Source organism: Pinus tabuliformis, chromosome 3_1 (assembly GCF_031772625.1).
Source record: "Pinus tabuliformis cultivar Carrire ecotype Pingquan chromosome 3_1, CPIR1, whole genome shotgun sequence".
Lineage (NCBI taxonomy): Eukaryota > Viridiplantae > Streptophyta > Pinopsida > Pinales > Pinaceae > Pinus > Pinus tabuliformis.
This window is the reverse complement of record NC_142301.1, coordinates 863,040,704-863,045,668: the sequence shown is the minus strand read 5'-3', so window position 1 is coordinate 863,045,668 and position 4,965 is coordinate 863,040,704.

The following is a 4,965-nucleotide window of genomic DNA, read 5'->3' as shown; positions in this document are numbered from 1 at the left end:
AAAGAATTTACTCAAGTGGTATAAACCCTAAACCCTAAAATCTAAGAATTTTATAAAAATTTAAAAAACATTTTGTAATTCTTTTTAATTGTTTATTAAAAGCCTTACAAAAGTTTGATAAACTCTAAACCTCAAACCCTCAAACTAAAACCCCAAACGTTAAAAGCATTTGGTAAATTGTTATAAACCCTAAACTATAAACCCTACACCCTAAATTCTAAAACCTAAACCCTAACAATTTAATAACATTCTAACAAGCGTTTTGTAACTTGTTTTCAGTGTTTATTGAAACCATTTACTAAACTCTTATAAACCCTAAACTCTAAACCCAAAACCCTATGCATTTTATAACATTTTAAACCCTAAAACGTAAACCCTAAACTTATTACATTTTAAAAAGCATTTTGTAACCTTTTTTAGGTGTTTATTAAAAGCATTTACTAAAGTGTTATAAATCGTAAACCCTAAGCATTTTATAACATTTGAAACCCTAGACCTTAAACCCTAAGGATATTGTAACACCTTGACGAGCGTTTTCTAACTGTTTTTAAGTGTTTATTAAAATCATTTACTAAAGTTTTAAAACCCCAAGAATTTTATAAAATTTTAAACCTGAAACCCTAAACAATAATCCCTACGTAAAACCCTAAATCCTAAACAATAAGCATTTTATAAAATTTTAAACCCTAAACCCGAAGCATTTTATAAGATTTTAACTAGTATTTTGTAAGTTTTTTAAGCATTTATTAAAATGATTTACTAAAGTTTTATAAACTCTAAACCATAATTCCTAAACCCTAAACCCTAAATCCAAAACATTAATAATTTTATAACATTTTAAACCCTAAACCCTAAGAATTTTATCACATTTTAACAAGTGTTTTGTAACTTTTTTAAGTGTTTATTAAAAGTATTTTGATAAAGTGTTATAAACCCTAAACCCCAGACCTTAAAACCTAATCGTTTTATAAAATTTTAAAAATTCTTTTTGAAACTTTTTTTAAGTTTTTACTAAAAGGATTTACTAAAGTGTTATAAACCCTAAGCCATAAGCCCAAAACCCTAAGAATTTTATAAAATGTAAAACCCTAAATCCTAAAACCTAAACCCTAAACCCTAAATCCTGAACCCTACACCCTAAACATTTTATAACATTTTAAAAAGCAATTAGGAACATTTTTTAATTGTTTATTAAAATCATTTTCTAAAGTGTTATAAACCTGAAACCTTGAACCATCAGCATTTTATAACATTTTAACAAGTTTTTGCACCCTTTTTTATGTTATTTGGTGGTTTCTATGATTTATGTCTACGGTAATTGTGCTTTTTGTTTATTTTATTTCTTAAAATATTTTATATAATTGATTTATGGTATTTTTGTTTTTTTTCTTTGTGATTTTATATGATTAATTTATTGATTTTAGAAAGTTCTAGACATTAAGAATAAATATTGAGTTGGGTGCGATTTTCCTCAACACCTTTTGATACTATTTATATAAATTTTACAATTTTTTTTAATTAAATGGTTTTTCTCATAATTACTTATTTAAATTGCAATATTTTTATACATATTATTCGCTATATTATCATGTATATATTGATATATGAATTATCAATGTAAAAAATGAATCAATAAGTATTATAAATAAAGAGAATGAAATGATATGGAATTTTTGATTTTTTTTTATAGGTTTTTTGAGGAGGCCAGAGAGGTGTAGGTGGAGGTGGCGCATTTAGGGTTTAGGAATTATTGAGTAACAAGTTTTTGCACCGTTTTTTATGTGTTTGTGTGTATGTGAATGTGAATTGAGCGCTCCATGAGTCTATCAACATATGCTACGAAGATATAGAATGGATCCAAACCTTAGACTATGAGTACATTCCATTTTAGTGCAAAGCTTGGACTATGAGTAGAGCCCTTATTTTTCACCAAAATAAACCCCACACAACTCCAAAAGGAAAAAAAACTTGAGAAGAAGGAAGAGGAAGTTCAAGAGTCTAAGGAAGAATCACATAAAATAGAAAGGGAGACATAAATGATATAGATTAACATCCTAACCCCCCTAATGGATCATGGAAAATATAACATGGAAAATGTATAATTTCAATAATTCTAGTAGTTGAAAAAAGAAATATCTGGGAAGAAATATCAAATTTGTTAAGTCATCGTAAAAATATAATGAAGTTAAAGGACTAGGTATTATGACCTCTCTCAAATATCAAAGTAAGATATATGAATGCACGGGAGAACAATGGAATATGAAAATATACAAAATAGAAACGAAATAAAGTCAAAAGACTCTTAATAGAATGATAATAAGGCATTAACCTAAAAGATAAGTACCTCCCTTCTCATCCTAAGTTACCAATGATTGTTCTCTATTTGAATATACAACATCTCAAGACACCTAGAAAACATCGCATGTTAAATATAATAATCAATTAGGAAAAACCCACTATGGTGTTGAACTACAAGAAACAAAGTGTGACAAGAAAACGATCATTCTCTCTTGTGAAAATATGTTTGAACACATGTAAAGTAATAGTGATACCATCTAGAGGAATCCTCAATGGATTGAGAATTCTCTAGGATCCTAAATCAAAATAGAAAACATCACGTGCTACAAAGGCAGGTCAGGATATGTGGGAAAGGAAAATAGGCTCCTCTATAATGGATGATAGTAAACCATGGTACCTATGAATAGCGGATCAAAGTTGTTATGTTAGCTAAAAGAATTATTTAATCAATGCTCAACAAAATCCAATTCTCTCGTATCAAATAGTGTAAATAGTGTAAAGTTGCTATGTGAGTAACTATCCTAAATAGTGTAAACTTGCTACGTTAGTGACTATCCTTATTGATATGGTACCTATGAATAGTGGATCAAAGTTTTTATTTTAACTAAAAGAATTATTTAATCAATTCTCAACAAAATCCAGTTCTCTCCTATCAAATAGTGTAAATAGTGTAAAGTTACTATGTCAGTTACTATTCTTATTGATATATTTATTTATTAGTTCAGGTCTAAACTATTTCATCCAATGGTAAATTTTGAATTTGTCATTTTGGAAAAAAACTTTGAATAAACCTATTTCATCCAATGGTAAATTTTGAATTTGTTATTTTGGAAAAAGAACTTTGAATAAACCTCTTGTGTCGCAAACCAGTCCAAATGCCTAAAATAACTAAATGGGAAAAATTTTAATTATTTCAATGGAAATTCTCAATGGATTGAGAATTCTCTAGGATCCTAACTTAATCAAAATAGAAAACATCACGTGCTACAAAGGTAGGGCAGGACATGTGGGAAAAGAAAATAGGCTCCTCTAGAATGGATGATAGTAAACAATGGTACCTATGAATAGTGGATCAAAGTTGTTATGTTATCTAAAAGAATTATTTAATCAATGCTCAACAAATTCCAATTCTCTCCTATCAAATAGTGTAAATTTGCTATGTCAGTGGCTATCCTAAATAGTGTAAAGTTTCTATCTCGATGACTATCCTTATGGATATGGTACCTATGAATAGTGGATCAAAGTTCTTATGTTAGCTAAAAGAATTATTTAATAAATTCTCAACAAAATATAGTTATCTCCTATTAAATAGTGTAAATAGTGTAAAGTTGCTATGTCAGTTACTTTCCTTATTGATATATTTATTTAGTATTTTTGGTTTAAACTATTTCATCCAATGGTAAATTTTTCATTTGTCATTTTGAAAAAACTTTGAATAAACCTATTTCATCCAATGGTAAATTTTGAATTTGTTATTTTGGAAAAAAAACTTTGAATAAACCTCTTGTGTCACAAACCAATCCAAATGCCTAAAAGAAGTAAATGGGAAAAATTTTAATTATTTCAATGGAAATTCTTATGCTACCTTAACGTAACCTAGCCTACGGTACACTATTTAGCCAACCTTGGCCTAGCGTACCCTATCTAGCCTAGCCTAGCCCAGCCTACCTAGCTTAGCATACCCTAACCTAGCCTATCTTACCTAGCCTAGATTTTTTGGCCTACCCTATCTAGCCTAGCCTAGCCTAACTTACCCTACCTAGCCTAGCATAACCTAGCATGCCCTAGACTACCTAGCCTAGCCTAGCATAACCTAGCCTACCCTAGCCTACGCCAACATACCCTATCATAATCCTATCCTAGCCTAACTAAGCCAAGCCTATCCCATTCTATCCTAGCCTATCCTACCTTAGCCCAGCCTCGCCTACCCTAACCTATCCTAGCCTAAACTACCCTACCCTACCCTAGCCTACGCTAGCCTACCCTAGCCTAGTATACCCTAGCCTTCCCTAGCCTACCGTATCCTAGCCTATGTTAGCCTATCTTACCCTAGCCTACCCTACCCTGTCCTAGCCTTGCCTACTCTACCTTATCCTAGCCTAGCCTAACCTAGCCTAACCTATCCTATCCTATCATATGCTAACCTAGCCTAACCTAGCCTTGCCTATCTTACCTTACCCAAGCTTATCCTAACCAGCGTACCCTACCCTTTCCTACCCTAACATAGCCTGCCCTACCCTAGCCTACCTTGACCTACCCTACACTACCCTACCCTACGTAGCTTACACTGGCCTAAACCAACCTAGCCTACCCTAACCTACCGTAGCCTACCCAGCCTAACCTAGCCTACCCTAACCTACCCTAACCTACGGTAGCCTACACTAGCTTACCTAGCCTAGCCTAGCATACCCTATCCTACCCTACCTTACTCTAGCCTAGCATAGCCCACCCTACCCTACCCTAACCAGCTTAGCCTATCCTACCTAGCCTACCCTAGCCTAGCCTGACCTACCATACCCTACCCTAGCAAAGGCCACCTAGCCTACCCTACCCTAGCCTACTCTAGCCTAGCCCACTCTAACCTAGCATACTCTAGTGTAGCCTACCCTGGCCTGCCCTAGCCTAGCCTAGCCTAGCTTGCCCTAGCCTAGCCTAGCCTATCCCGCC